Source organism: Typopeltis vanoorti, chromosome 9 (genome assembly GCF_054136105.1).
Source record: "Typopeltis vanoorti isolate ZY-2024b chromosome 9, IOZ_Tvanoo_1.0, whole genome shotgun sequence".
NCBI lineage: Eukaryota > Metazoa > Arthropoda > Arachnida > Uropygi > Thelyphonidae > Typopeltis > Typopeltis vanoorti.
This window is the reverse complement of record NC_143557.1, coordinates 22616031-22633313: the sequence shown is the minus strand read 5'-3', so window position 1 is coordinate 22633313 and position 17283 is coordinate 22616031.

Sequence of the window (17283 nt, the reverse complement as noted above, 5' to 3'; positions counted from 1 at the left end):
TTTCGTTTTCTCACCACTAACAGGATATTAATAGCGAAATACGCATTGGTTCAAAGTGAAATATCGGATGCCATCACACCAAACAATTAAAATAGAACGATAGACTCACTGTATCAATTCAAGCAACTACAGAATTCCAGGAATGACCAAGTTGCGTTTCTTGAGATCAAATAAATTTGACATATCGTTCGAGTTACTTGGAGATCTTTTCAATGTTCAAACGTGACGATTTACCATCCCTACTCACATAAGAAATTAATTACAGCGTATTTCAATTCATTCTACATAGATTTATTCCATTTTCTCATGAAAAAAAAGACATTTTATGGAGCTTGACAGGAGATCAAATGGAATAATTTCAACAGAGCGGTTCATCTACAATCTTGATGAGATTTGCAGTTTTTCCTCACTTCTCTTGCCAAACTGTGAATTCTCCCTTCATTTTTGGATGTTTCATTATAAAAAAGAATTTGGATCGAGTTGTGTTCTAAGAATAAATATCCCGCTATGAACTTTTGTTTTCCTAAGAAGAGACTATAAACATATCTTTGGTTTTTGTTAACATAGTTCTCGATAAGAGAGAATATTACTTGGGGTGGATTGTTTTGCAACGAATGACAATTTTTCCATTTCTAGCACTGTTTAAGTTGGAACAAATTTGCAAAAGCAGACACTCACTGAGTGTAGCATAATCCCGTCTTGCGAAGCAATTTTGATTTTTACTGGATTTATCATAAAAGGCAAAAGTATAAATACATGTCTTTAAAATATTATATGCCGAATTTTTTTTAGGAAATATCTCGCGAACATCTGAAAAATGGGCCCGTGTCATTCCCGGGCTTGGGAAACTTGGCCATCCCTGGTGTATGTATTTATAATCTGGCCATTATTTCTGGCTCCGCTGTAGCACGCTCGCAAAGAGCTGAATTCGGATCCAGTCTAGGAAGTGAACTCTGATCAGCGACGTTAGGATAAGTGAAAATGATACTCGGAAAAATTACTCTCAAAAAGATGTTTTCTTATTGACTTTTGTTTGTATTAAATATTGCAAATTTACTATTTTATAGAACTCGAAACAAATGTCCCATTTTCGGTAACTTCCCCTTGATGTTTCATGTTCGATCCACTTTGCTATAAAGATAGATCTTCGCGGAGAGTGACCTCTCTCTCCTTGATATTCTTACTGGGACCCGAACTGCAGTGTCTCATTCATCCCTTAAGCCTCCTTTACATTATTATTCCAACCTATAAGAATGATACCCTATAACATCCAAAACGGCATTTAGCTTCATAATTACCAATTGTGTAGTATCAAAACACTAAGACAAATTACGCTTTGCTACCTATTTGCAGCTTAAGATTGTTTTTTGCGTAATTTTATCTACTTATAAACATTTCTTCCTCACTCGGATATTAGACAAAGAGGCCATTAATCTTTTGATCGTAAAATGGAAATGAAAACAGACATAAACAACCACTCGCTATGATGTTTCATTTGACCTCAGAATGTTCATTAACTGGAATGGTTGTAACATAAATACTGGTCCTCTCAGCCAACCAATCTTATGATTGGAGTTTTCATACAGAAAAAAATGTTATCAAAAACGACAGTATGCTTATCAAAATACAATCTGAAACTTTATTTACTGAAGTCAATTTTTCATTTTAACTGTGGGAGGTTCAAATGAAGCCAAGTGTTGTGGATTATAAATGCCACGTTCCGTTTACAGTTGTCTCCCTCCCTTGAAACGGCATTCAAATATTGATTTACTGTATTTATCATCTCCATTTACGTCAGTATTCTTGTGCTGTATAGCGGCTAATAATTTTAAGAATTTGCCATCATGTAAGTAATAAATTTTATACTATGTGATAAAGAGCACGTGCCAACCTGTAATTAAATGACTTAAGAACTTTAACACATTATGACCAAATCTTTAGTCCTTCAAAACGTTTCTCATTTTCGATGTTATTTAGGAGTCGTAACAGAAATGAAATCATTCACAAATATCAGTATTTTCTCACGATAGGTTGCTAGTCTCTATACATACACGAGGGATAGGCAAAAGTTGAATAAGCAGGAAATTCCGACGTAGATATACCAAACACTTTTTTTTTTTCCCGAGCTTGCTATTCAGATAGGAATGGTCTGACATTGGCAAAGAAAGGCGTTTGCTACTTAAAGATAGTCGCAGGCATTCATGCCCTTTTGGGAAAGAGTGAAAACGCCAAACAAGACGCTCATATGTTGACAAAATAGCAAAGTACGTAATGATTTCTGTTAGGGTTTGCAATGATAACATACGCGTAATCAACGAGTAGTGTAATTTCTCACTGCAAGGTGGTATCACCTTACACTCTTCATCAGAGTCAAAAACCATTTTGCCTTCTTTGCTATCTTGATACAGTGGGCACAAGAGGGTAGAACCCCCTAGAGGTTTCTAAGAGAAATACTGAAATGTTTAGCCACAAATAGTTATAATTCTACCTAAAGAAATGTAAATAGTTATTTTTGGAATGCATTATTTCGTAAAATTTTATTAGTTAACAAAAGACTACATACACTAATATTTGGATTTCAAAAGATTACTTATGAAACATTTCTAGCAGATATCATGCTGTGATATATGGCCATTAACACACGATTGTATAGGCGTTGCAGAAATGAATTTCTGCCCAATGTAGGGTCATCCTCCTCCTGCTTATTGGAGGCTTGAAGTGTTTGCAGTGATTCAATGTTTTAGGCTTGGGATCTCTTAGCTCACCAATGTCGATGTGCTGTATGCTAATGACCTTTCGTGCGGTTTCACATAAACAACAACTATGGCCTTGGTTAGACACACTGAATACGTTACAAAAACGTGAAACTTCATATTTGGAAATGAAGTAATAATAATATAAATTTTCTTAGAGCACAGACGGATCAGGCTCATTAATGATTCTAGTATGGAGTGGGGGGGGAAGGTAAAGTCAAGTGTGTTCGAACCGTCTTACAATTTAAGGTACGTTATGTTTTAAATATGACAATCTTTAGGCTTTGTAAAGACAGTGGTGCAAGCATTTTCTTTTTGGTGCGTTGATGTCTTCGAGTTGTCTGTTATTTTAACACCTATTTATGTAGGAAGAGCGAAATTGCTTGTTTCACAAATGATAGCGGACAATTAAGAGTCTTTGAATCGGGTCGCCCTTTTAAACATTTCCCCATATTTATTATTCATAATCTAGCAAGGAAATGCGATATTAGAAATTGCGGTCAGGCCTGCTATTCGATCTGCTGGAGAGTGACTGGTGCTCATATTTGAGCGCTGTCAAGTTGGCTTTTCCTCTGATCAAAGTAGTTCCTACAGAATTTACTTCATTGAGCCAATGGAGGCAGCATCCAACTTTAAATAATGAACCAAGCTCCATCTGCCGCGTTATGAACTGTAGTGGGTTTTAGTGTTCTGTCAGCACAGCTGCCATTTCTTTGAAAAAGACCGGACTCCCAGTACATTTAACAAAACAATGAACGCTCTGTAGATCTTTTTAACTAAGAAGTTCTCCATCCCTCATAGTAGACAAACGGAAACATATGATGCACTCGTCTCATTGCCGTGAGTGTTTCGGCATAATCCTAAACAATAACGGCGACGCAGAAATTTATTTTTAGAATTAAAGCGATCCGCTTCACGTGAGTATCAAATTAATGATTATCACGCAGTCTCTGGTGACCTGTCCCGGTATTTTATTTCGCCGAACATTCAATAAAGCAGCCACTTGGGAGGAAACGGGAGCCAGTTATTATTTTCAGCCTCTCTAAAGTAAACATCGATGTTGGAATCGATTTAAAAATTACAGAAATTGTGTGTTCTCTCCCTCGTGCTCTATAAAGAGTGCGGAGGAGCAGTTTTGAGTGGAAATGCTTTCAGAACTGTCTCTCTGGATAACGGATTATATTTTGATATCTTCACGCAACCTTTTTCTAGTAGGTATTTGAATACTACTGCACGAGATGGACTACGCAAATTCGCTTCCTCTAGCTGAGCCTCTTATTTTCAATCTCTGGCTGGTATTCTTAGCGCCGACGAATGAAAGGCTTTATTTACTTACGTGCTTCAAATACGCCTCCTCCTTTTTATCTAAATTTTGGTATTCCAATGAAAGAGTAAGTTTCCAGCTTAAAAATAAAATTATACCAATGTCTTGAATCCAATATCGCAGTATTTTATTTAATCAAAATAACACGAAGATGAACTTATATTGAACTATTACGCACCGACCGAGAGTTTATTTTCAAAAAATACAAATCGCTGATATCGGAGTTTTTGCTCTCTGAAGAGAACCAACCAGTTCGAAACTGCTGTTGAGCCAGTGAAACTGTAATAAAAGGCGAATGTAATGACGCCAGGACAGCGATTTTTAAGTATTGCAAACTAAGGCAACTTCGATGCCGAGAATTGTATTCTCATAATCTCTAAAATTTGAAATAAGTGTGGAATTTTAATATCTCCTACCTCTATATAATTCTCTGCAAATCTTCTCCATATCTATGATTTCTCCAGACACAAAGAACCTTTATAGGAGTATTTCAATAGAAACCCCGAGTTTTACATTTTCATAAGTAGAGAGCTGCACGCTCTCTACCAAACAAGCTGACTGTTCGAATCCCGCCACGATGTTTCTGATGACCTTCATTCATGCAGGCAAAAAATACATTCTCCCAAGATGGAATGGATCACCATGGGAAAGAGGTTCTTCCTCAGCAGTGAGGGAGAGATCATAAGCTTACCTCCTGTTTTCCTCGGGCTGCACAAACCGCTTGAGAAATAACTTCAGCTGAAAGGTACAGTTAGCTGCCTACAATCTCCTACTCTGAATTGCGAGGGGTGACATGGGTAGGAATTTCAGAATTTTGACAATAAGTAGTTGGCGAATATTAGCAGAGACAAAATACATACGGATAAATCGCTGTCGCATTTTTAATCCTATCAAGGAACCACTTTTTTCTGAAAGCAATAGTGCCGAATGATTTTATTTTTAGTAATGTTATTACGTTAATGAAAAACGTGTTGAAATGGTCGAAAATCTAATATATTTGATTTCCTTTAGTACTGTATTTTTGTCACTAAAATCGATCACTTGAAAGAAAGATTCTTCTTTTTGAAAAAGAATTATCGTTATTGCATTCTAGTTTTTTTTTTTTTTGTTTACGAATAGATAAATACTCTGTACATGATATTATTTAATAAATTTGTCTTTTCCGTAATAGTCAGTGGTTCACTAGTTGAATAATCTCAATAAATAAGCATGGGATTATTATTGTAAGAACCTTTTATTTAACTTGATATAAACAATTTTCTTATCAATTATAAGAATATTGTTATGTTCCATGTACTGAACTCACTCGTGAAAAACCTCTGGAGAATTTTGATTGATTTTTGTTGGATCCACCAAACTCTGCAGAGGAATTCTTATGACTTGACATAATAAATAAAGCATTCTTCCTTTTACATCATTTCGATTGAATAATTGACCTGATTTGCTTATTTTCATCGGGCGAGCTATTTCAGTTATGCGAAGAGTAATTGGAACCGAACACGAGCGACGTTCATGACTGATTGCTTGTAACAAATACAGGAATCCACTAAAGAAAAAAAATTCTTCCTCCGGAGTCTAGCTGCACATTCGTCCTTTGACTTTTCAATTTAGCAACAGAAAAGAAAAACAGTTCGATTGATTGAAACTAGAAAACATTTCACTGTTTTCCAATCTCAGTTCGTTCTGCGACAAGAGAAGTAGTTTCATATGCGGAATGTCAACAAACGATAACCTCCGTTTATGCAGTTTTGTTATTTGAAAAATATTGACTGATTTCATATAGCAAAAGAGATCGCAGAGAAGTAAAATTGAGTTTACTACGTACAGTATTTAAGGGGGGGGGGGGTCCAGATGAAAAGTAATTCGATGAAACTTACAGCGGAGCTGCTGTGTGATTAACATTTGCATGTGAACAGGTGTTTGATACTTATATTTCAAACACCAATAATAAGTTTGTTTTTTTTATATATAAAAATAAGCAGACATACACATGGTATAGAGTTCATTCCAGAATTAACCTATCGTAAACATGAATAGTGATCAGAATTACTACCGTCGGCAACAGCTCGGCACGTTTGTTAATCTCTCTCGTGTATAACTCGCAGCCAAAAGAAAACTAAAAGCTGTAACTACACTTTACGAAGGAAACAGGGTTGCTGAAAAAAAAACGTGTTCCAGTCTACGTTTTGTTTCACAAGATGTAGCTCAAGAATAAAACATTATTTTGAGTATAAGATGAGATTTCCGTACGGCCTGATGGAATCCATTTCAATGAATCCATTGAAACAGTATGTAGACAGCCACATGACAAACACTTGCATCCATGACACGTACGCCACCTCCGATCTAGTGATTCAACAACGCTCCCAATTCAATTCACATATGCCAGAAATGAACTTCAGGCCACCTTCAATATCATTTCACTGTTGATGTCCACAATGATTGGTTCCTTGATACATTCATTTTCGAAGATCATCTTACGCACAAACATTTCTTCAGAACCAACTGGCTTTAGAAAAGTACGTTTTAGCTATTTGGCGTATTGAATACTTGCAATTTTTTTTCCTGGCCCATGGATCAGTCTCATGGCGGCTCACAAAATTGGTTAACCTGACCTGTATAAAAGACCTTAGCAAATTAAATCAAAGAGGATGCATTCTTGAGAAACCTAATGTGAGCATGATTAAATTATTGCTTACTGTAGCAAAATCACATTTTAAAAATACATATAAACATCGCTAATGTTATAATATAAAACTGAAGATAAGGCGACTAGAACATTTTTCATGCTTCTCATTGCATTTTTTTTGTTGCACATCGCGAATAGAATCTTTCGTTCACGAGAGTAGGTTTTATATCGAACATCCTCAAAGTAAATTATTACTAACATCTTTTTATGGTTCATTCATAAGGAAACGGTTTGTGTCGGAGTGCTTCCATTTGTCAATCGTATTCGACATATCTTTTAAATATTTGGAAAATGTCTTAAAAGAACACAGAGAATTCTAGCTGAGAGTGAAACCAAATCAAAAATGTAGACTCGTCGAGTTCAATAGCATTTTCCATCGCAAAAGAATCATTTCGGTTCTCTTGTATGATTATGTTAGCGAGTTATGACGCCAAGTTTTCCCGGAGCAAAAAAGTAAACGAGATTGTAAAGATAGTAGATACTAACGACTTAACTAGTGATAAGTTCGATATGAAAGGGTTGTTGGAAGAGGAGAAAGTAAAAGAGTATATATATGATAAAAATAAATTAAAAAGAAGGGCTATGATGGCAAATGATTCAATGCATAGGCTGTGTAGAGTGAGGGACGATTACATATGTATAAAAGGGACGGCCTACACCTAAATGCGTTTGGTATCAGGAAACCAGAATGATTATGAAGAGAGAAAGAATCTGTGTTCGTTCAGTTTGGACCTATCAAGCACATGCAACGATTTCTGCTAGTTGTCGATATGTGTCATGCAGAGAATACAGACAAGTGTATACAAAAGAGCATGTAGGTAATGTATGTCTGTACACGAATCCTAGGAGTAGAGTTTATTGCCTTAGTTAATATATTGGGACCTCATGTTGTAGGTATTGGTATTAGCGAGACTTAGCTATCAGAAACAGACGTGCTTATGGAGTGCAAAGAGAGCAGTATTTATAGATAGGATGCATAGGAGAGGGAGTTTCGCTAAAGTTATCGGATGACTTGAATCCAGCTAGAGACCTATAACTGCAACAGTAATAAGAGTTTTTCATGTGGCAGTGAATTTGAAACCATCTGGTGTGAGGTGGAATGTAACCAGATCAATTACATAGTGGGGTGTTGTTACAGACCTGGTGGATTGGTTGCTAGTAATGAAGAAATGCATCATCACATAGAAAAGATGAGTTCGACAAGAGTAATCATAATGAGAAAAATGAAAATATTGAGCTGTTGCGGAACAACTTCCTAAAGCAGACAATGTGACAGAAGGAATTCGAGGTCAAAGGATGTTAGATTTGATTATAGTGTCAGAGTGTGTTTCAGTTAAAGACGTAACAATTTTGCCTACGGTTGGTGACAGTGATCATGCGGTACTCACTGGGGGAAGTGACTAAGTTTATGAATGCTGAATTACAAAGCAGGAAATTATGACCATCTTAGGAGTATGCTGAGTTCTGTACCATGGTATCAGTTATGGACAGTGCGTGGTAAGTGTTAAAAAATACTTAAATGACGCGATGTCAGAATGCGTCCCTAGATTAGAGGTAAAGTGAATGTGTAACCTTCTCAAACAAGAGATTCGTAAGAGGAGGAGGATGATGTCCATTATGATAATTATAAGCAGCAGGCCAGAAGAGTCATAAGTGTCACAAAAAGTTAAGTCTGAGTATAAAAAGAGACTGGCTCTACAAGTAAAAGAATAACTACTGGATGCAGAAGTGATTGTTCAACTAATGAGCAGCCATTTTGCTAAAAGCTATGAACATGGTGTATGCGACATTGAACTCGCCTCTACGTCTTCGCCATATGTGGAAATTCATGTGAATGAGGAGGAAGCTAGAGCTATAGCAGAAACGGAATAAGAACTGATCGGATGCCAAAGGAGTGTGTCGCTAAACTGGCTATTCCCGTGACCAGGCTATATAATTTCAGTCTCAGATCAGAGAAGATTCTACAGGAGTGGAAAGAATATATAATTCCATTGCACAAGGGTGGTGCAAAGACCGATGTATCCAACTATCAATCAATTAGTATCTCAGGAGTGGTGGTGAAGATTTGGAAAAATTGTTTAGGGATCGCATTCAGAAATGGGATGACAGTGAATCTCTACTTTGCAATGAGCAACGTGGTTTAACACTTTCATTGCCAAGCTGAAAATTGGAATTTCGTGTGGTGGCCAAATTTTTTTATTTAGTTAGCGACGTCCACGCGATAACGCGTGATCGACCGTTTGGTGAGAACTCGCATCGCGCGATTGGCAATGAACGTGTTAATAAGGGAAGGTCATATTTTAGCAACTTGCTCGCATTCTACAATAAAGTTACCACCGAGTTGGACAAGGGAATGGATGCACTTTTAATTTTGCTAAGGCTTTTGACAGAATAGAGCATGATAGACCGTTGCATAAAATGGGATTGAATTATGGACTATTGGCATGGATAAGAGGATGACTGACTGACAGATATATAAAAAAAAGTCGTATACGGGGGTGAATCTGTGAGATTCAAGGTAACCAGTGGTGTGCCTCAAGGATTAGTCCTTGGTCTATTATTATTCAATGCGTACATTAATGACACTGGGAAGGTTTGGTTTCTGTGGTGATTCTGATACAGTGGAGAGAGTTTCAAAATTATATCAAGATTGTGTAATACTGAATGAGAATTTGTAAGCTGCAGATATTAGTAAACAGGACAAAGAGGGGTGATATGATTGAGACTTATAAACTTCTGAAAGGGTCGTACAGGATTACAGCAGATGGAATTTTTCATTTTATGGAGGGTGGGGAAAGGACCCGAGGGCATATATGGAAATTGAGAATGAATACTGTCAAGAAGGTGGGGGGGGGGAGGTTACGGTTAGATTTTTCTCTCATAAAGTATAGCGCGATTGGAATGGATTGGCGTTGGATGTTGTGTGTGCAAGTAGCATGAATGAATTCAAGAACAGGTATGACAGCGGGTGCGAATAGTATGGACTCCCTGGAGATCTCTTTTAATAATATTCAGAACTTTTAGCCAGCGGTATTAAAATATCGGTTACCAACTGCGCACAAGTTTATACTCTCAAAACGGTTAGATGAGAAAATATCGCCATTATATAAGTTGCAACATAAATATAACACGAAGTAGCAATTCGCACTTGAAATAAAATAAGTTATTTCTAATTCCTTCCATTTGTCGCGTTTTAAGCTAGTTATTGCTTTCTGAATACAAATAAGACGAAATTCCACTCGAAATATCCTATTACGTAAAAGCGATGAAACGTGTTTTAATAGATACTCAGTTGCAGACTTCTTTAGTACTCTAAGTTATGTTTTGGAAGTAGTTTATTCTCAAACAGATGCACTGGAGAAGCTGCTGTCAAAGAGTGAAGGCGCACACAAGCGATACGGACATGAAACTGTTGGTATTTTGGCTAAAGAATTCTAACAAAGTGCTTTTAATATATTGCTTATAAAATACAGTGTCGAGGTTCATATTTATTTCAGAGAAATCTTTCCGAGTCGCAGATACTTTTAGATCAGTTACCGAAACTTTCAGGAAGAAATGCGAGTAAGCAATCGAACCCTCCATTGATTAGAGAGAGAGAGAAAATTCGAAATAAATTCTTCACTACGTGAAACAAAGTTTTCGTATTTCATATTCTAGAAACTTAGAGATTCGTCCACAGTAATGCTCCTGTTGCGTGCACAACCTCCTTTGAACATGTCAGTATTTTTTTCCATTGTTTCTGATGAGTTACTCCATGGCGTCTGTAATCCTTCCTTTATTGAAGGAAATCTGAGCAGGGGTTGTTTTAATTCCGGTAACTGAGCTCTCCGTGTCCCTAGAGAGAACATATTTATCGACCACGGTTTTATAAAGAATCCGAATGCAGTCCTATGAATGAATTAAACTTTTTTTTTCTTTTCTCCTAGCATATTATAAGAAATCGTCTATAAATTGCAATGCAGAATAATCTTGAATGTGTAATGGTAGACCGGAGCTATTGAAAAATGAAATACTTCCCCCCCCCCCATTAAAATAACTGAGAAGGAAGCAATGTTAGGTATACAGAAGCACAGTGCATAAAATGATCGACATAACATATTTCTTAAGCGCATTGATGACTGAAATTTTGTTTTCAGAAGTAAATTTACGAGTAACGAGTATGCAGGAAAATCAAAAAATAAATCGCGCCTGAGCGTGTTTGCATGATCATCATGCTTGCTGTGTACAGTAGTTGGTAAACGCAGTCGTGTGTTCTCAATTGCCGTGCTCGTTATGCCATCCACTCATACGTAACACTAATATTGTGACTAAGGATTGTTAATCCAAATAACTAGCACCAACCGAATACATCCGTAATGTTATTAGGTTTCTTTCGCAAAGAGTTTTTACCCCAGACTAACGAAATACAAAACGTGTAGAAATTATATGTAAGGCAACATTCCTGATGGATGGAATTTATGCTCAATTCAAGAAGCTGCTCAGGTAGTTCTATTTTAGTTTCAAACAGTGTTTATTAGTAAGATGATTTGCAGTGTATCGCTGGGTAACAATTTGGTAATTTAGGATCTCTTAAAATCTACCGATTCCATGGAACCGCTTGTGTCAATAAAAGTATGTATTTAGAGGTGTACAAGCAAAAATAATAAAATTTAAAACGACAGACTCATAACGCGTTTTATCCTACTTTTTTTATTCTACTTTTAACCAGGGGCGAATTCTCCATGCTTGCTGCGCAAGCTCCATTAAGACAGAAGTAATATTTATTTGTTAATAAATGCATGCATTTATAAGCATTCCATTTAGGCTTTTATGTTTTGTAGACAGAAGGCGTCTTAAGCTTGCGCGGCAATAATTGAGCTTTGCGTTATGTTGTGTATTGAAGGCCGATGCTTGCTCGTCTAGTCAAAGCTACCTTGGCTTGCTCGGTTGTGTGCGCTTCCAGGTCCTCTCTACAGCACTGTGATTTCATGCGCGCACAACGCCATTTCCACTCCCTTCACGTCGTCTTAAACGCAGGCCATACGCAGTGAAAGTATCTCTGGCCGGTGAGCTTCAGCCAGCCTTTACAAGTGTGCGTGTTGCTTGGGAAAATTAAGTCACAACCAACTTTTTATGACGATGTTATTGTCCAGTTTATAAAGAAGAACCGTAGGGTAGAATTTGTATTCAAGTAGCTAAATTGAAAAAGATAGAATATCATTTGTAAAATAAATGTTGTATTTGTATGATTAAATGTACATAAATTTCTAAACATACAGTTTTAAATGGTCAGTAATTCATTATTCTGCTAATCAGACTTCAATCACTCCCTGAATGATAACAAGAGCAAGCGTGAATTTCAAGACTAGCATTCGCTCCTGCTTTTAACTCATCTCGGAATTTTACAAAAGTACTACTGCTTGACAGAGTTCTTTACGCTTCTTTAATGTTGCACGTCATGTTAGATCTCGCGAAACATCAATAATAGGAAAGAAATTTTACTTTCGGGAGAATGAGACATGCATTCTATGTACAGAGTTATAGGAATCAGCTAATCGCATTGCTCACCAAGTGTACAGCACAGGATTTAATTTGTTTTTTTTTTATGAACTTCCTCGATTTAAGAATGTTTAATAAAAGATTCATTGCGGTTTTTTTTTGTTATAATTTCATTTTAGTCTATAACTGGAAATTACTTTTTTCAACGCAAAATATTTTGCGCTTTGGGTTGAAAAAAGATTTATTTCCGTTATTCAACATTGATTGAATTGATTTTCTTAAAATAGTTTATTGCCATCAGCAACAACATAAAAATGCCTGTCACTCATAAGCAAGCAGACAGCTATAGTTTTGAGAAAATTCACACACTCACTTTTCTAAATAAGGAATTCTGCACAACACCAGAGCACGCTTTAAACGAATGAACTGGCATTTCTTTAATGATTCGTCCATCAGGTCCTAATATCATATCCGGGTATTTGCATTTTATCAAATAATATTGGGCAGACTTCAAATATTAAAGCAAAGCATTTCGACTTGTTCCATCAGGGACCAAGTCGCTCCGCAACTGAGGAAGTACCGGATTAATCGCAATTAGGCTGACTGCTGCCATTTACCTCACGCGAAAGTGCAAGCGTCGTCACTAACTCGGTTCTCTCCTGGGTCAAACCGAAAGGAGTCGGCTAACCACAGTAATGAATAATCGCACGATAACCGAAGAACGTGGTTGGCTTGTGGAGTTTCTCCATCACATTTGCGCTGTCACTCACATTAATTTCTTCGGGGACCTTTGTTAACTAGGTAAATGACCCTCATTTCTCTTCCATCCAATTCATATTTCATAAGCGTGTGTTCGAGATCCCTCCTTAGGAATACCGAGATGGTGAGGAAGACAACGGACTCATTATCAAGACGTGCGCGACGGGTTTAATTCACGAGCACAACACCGCAGTTTAATATGGACCGTACTTCATTTTTAGTGAAGGAAAGGTCGAACGTCATTACAGTTTAAGGTCGATCTTTAAGTGACCTCTCAAAAATAGCTGAAAAATTCTTCCACCTCCGCTAGTTCCAAACATTTCCTAACAATCATAGTAATTATTTATAATTTTCGGTGCTGGTAATTTGAAATACGAATAGACTAATAATGCCTGGTTAATTATTGGAAAACTTGGTTTAAATGAAATCATGGCCAGATTATTTAGGCCATTGTTTCTTACATTCATGTATCCTTTGGCTGGTTTGCATTGTTTGCGAAATGAGACCCTAACTGGTTTTGAATGAGGACAATGAGACAACTTCAACTGAAAGATCTTATAAAGCTTTCCAAGCCGAAAGTAAATCACATGATCTTCGATATCGCGAAGTAGGACTAACTCACTTACTTGTAAGTCCGTTTGTGGAACAAGCATAATATATTATACATATGGACCAATGGCATTTGATATGATTTTATTCGCCACATCTTTATACTATTTACACTGTGAAAACTAAGGCCGTGAGGCAGAGAGTTGCTTCGTTATTTTGCACTGGACAAATATGATTTTTCTCCGAATTAACAAGCCAGATGTTTTCTTTTGACGAAATCCAATCCAATTTTTCAGTGAGAACGTGACCAACAAGTCATCATTCGCTTTTGACATCATTTTAAACTTATTCTGTGGGTGTTTATAAATTTTCATTAAGCCACGTGCTGGCGTAGGCGTTAAAGTCAAGGGCCGTGACAAGCGCGTGGGCCTGACTTACGCAGAACTCTTCATTATATCGCATTAGTAGTTTCGGCAACTAATTTAATCCACGCGGTAGTGGGTAGCACCTTTCGCATTACGCCAACAGGAAGGTGTTAACGATAAAATATTCTACTTTAGGTTTGGTCATTCATCTGCTACAGATGCCTACCCTGAACAAACTTATTTCTTTTGTTGTAACAGCAGTGAGAGGAAAAGAAAGTTAACGCAGAGTTTCATGGGGTGGGACTCCACAGAGATGACAACTGTTATAATACTATTCACACGTGCATGTTAAAACCAATGTCCATGGTGTTATGCATAGAAGACTGGTACAAAGGAATATCAGTTTGGCTGAACGGCGTTTCAACTTTCGTTATTTCATAAAAATGCTATTCAGAATAGAGAACGATTTTCTTTCGGTATTTTCACAGGCAGTGCTCCGCCGGAGTAGACATTATGTTCTAAAAATGCGAAAGGCTGGAACAGTGGCCACACTGATCAAAATATATGACAGTTCAAATTAAAATAAATATTTTTAATGGAAAATTTCAAATTCAGACTTATCGAATCAACCTCTTATCTGCTTCTGTTCGAAAGAACTATTATCCCACCGTTTTCCCCAAGAACCACCTTCGCCTCATTAAGACTACGTTAATCACTTTCTCGTGTAAGGCGCTGTGCATTCTGCGACCTCTCATGTGTGTGCATGCTTGGTATAAATAAAGTCTGTGAATTTCCTATGTTCCCGAGGCTGCATATATTCCTCCGATAAAAACTCAGAATATAGGCTGCTGTGCGAGCACTTTTCATTAAAAAAAAAGGCTGAGTTAATTCGGAAAGGAAGAGATTTTCAACCTGAAGAGCAGAGTAACCAGATGGGGAGCACAAAGCATACTCGACTGCCTTAGCTTCGGATTTCATTCGAAATAGCCTACGCCTAGTTTATTGCAGAAATTTTGAAAGTCATCTTGAGGATAACATTTTTTCCCTCTCCTTAATCATGTGTTACAGCAGATAAAAGCTTGTCTGAAAGAGAAAAAAAATAATTTACGAACAGAAAACTTGGCTTCCCCATAAGCGTAGCGATGAGATCGGAGGGCTTTTTAAAACTGTTGCTCTTTGAGAAGAAGCACAAAAGTTTTCATAATTTGTGAACAGCTTCTCTTATTGATGATCTCAAACTGTCGTGATGCAAGATAATTCATCAGCAATGTCCAGCTTTACTGTTATGTTCTTTTTCTTGATTCTCTTTAGCTCCACCTGCATTCTGGGATGCCAGATTACTTCTGTTGAGCGTGTCTAGAAATGAACTTTGTATCCACCGTTTACAATTTTCCGATCAGTAAGCCAGGTCCACTTTGTCGCAAGGTTATTGCAAAACCTATTTTTTCAGTTACATTGATTAAAATTAGCAATCGCGTATATCATCTTCGATGTCCGTAAGCATATAGTCTGAGTGGATGGATCTCGATTAAATCTGGAATATCATGTAAAATTTGTAAAGCCGCATAAATTGGACAGTTTTTTATGGCAAAGAAAGCGTTTCGAAAATGAAAAAAATATATATATATATAGTAGAATATAAACTGCCTACAGTATACGAAGAAATCGAACACATCTTATTATTTTCAAGAGAACTCTTGAATTCATTGTATTACAACTGAACACGGAAATAATTCTAGCTTATGCGTCGTAGACGTAATTTTTATTAATAAAAACTGTCCAGTTGTGAAATGGGTTGGCACATTTTCACAAGAATCCAAATACTGAAATCCAGTCAAGACCATCCATTTTGTCTTAAAGATGTAATAACCTACACCCATCGCCTGCAACGAGTGAAAAACCAAATATGGGTGATGCAATGCATATAAAATGTATTTATTTCATATATATATAGATTTTTCACTCTATCATTTCGATGTTTTGCAGATCTCATTAAGGAAATCAGTTTGTCCCAGCTGTTACAGGTTTAATCCAGTGGTTTTCAAACTTTTTGAAGTCGGGGCGCATTTAAAATCCTACAAATAATTGTAGGCGCACTATATACAAATTTCTGAGAAATATGTTATAATAATTAAGTCAAATATTACAGAAAAAAAATGAAATGAACCATACCTTTAAGTTTATTCATTCTTGTGTTTATGAGAAACATGAGCCTGATGTGCCCTAGCGATTGCTTCAATGTTTGGGCATACATTTGAAAGGCAAACTCTCATTTCCTCGTCAATACATTGAAGAGTTCCTCTCTTTTTGCGCTTAATTGTGGTGAGGGTAGAAAATCCTAATTCACATAAATATGATGTTGAAAATTGTAGTAAAATGTTCAAAGCTTTTTTAGATATGGACACATATTCTTCTTTTATAGAAATCCAAAAGGCTTCAAGAGACAATTCCTTATGTTTAATCATCAATCCACGATCAGTGGATATAGCTGCCAGTTCTTCTTCTTCTGTTAATGTTAAACCAAAATCACTTGAAGTTTCCATAAATGGGTTTCTAATCCAATCGTATTGTTCAGTGTTAAGTGATGGAAAATAAAAACTCAATTTTTCTTCTAAACTTGTTAAATGTTCAACTATTATTGGAAGTGTTTCATTTATGCAAGTATTACTTACCAATGGAAACATTTCCAAGTTACCTTCACAGCTTTTCTTTTCCAAATCTGTAGTTTTCTCTGAAACGCTTTCATTTTGTCAGTGGATGTGAAAATATTTTCTTCTTTCCCTTGCATGCTAGTATAAAAATATTGAGCTGCTGAAATATATCGGCCAAATACTGTAACCTGGCAATCCAAAATTCGCACCGAAGGAGGTTACAAAAATGTAATTTTTGTAACCTCCTTTCAAACTTGTAACCTAATTTCATCTCTTCAAAAAACGCAATAAGTTCTTGTCGTAGCTCGTGTAAATGGGTAAGTACTTTCCCCCTTGGCAGCCACCTCACCTCAGTGTGTAAAAGCAGCCGCCTGTGTTGTGAATCCATATCGATACAAAGCTTTTCGAATAAACGCGATTTGACAGGTCTTGTTTTAATAAAGTTTACCATCTGAACAACGTGATCTAAAACTTCTCTTAATTTTTCTCCCAATGTTTTTGTCATCAAGGCCTCCCTATGAAGAAAGCAGTGAATTACGATAACATTCTCATTTTTTTTTTACAAAAGATGTAAGGCCCTTAACACAGCCTACCATGGAAGGGGCTCCATCTGTACAAATGCCTACACACGACTTCCATGTTAACTGCCATTTATCAAGATAGCTATTCAAAATGTTAAAAACGGCCTCACCTTTTGTAGACACACTTAATTCTT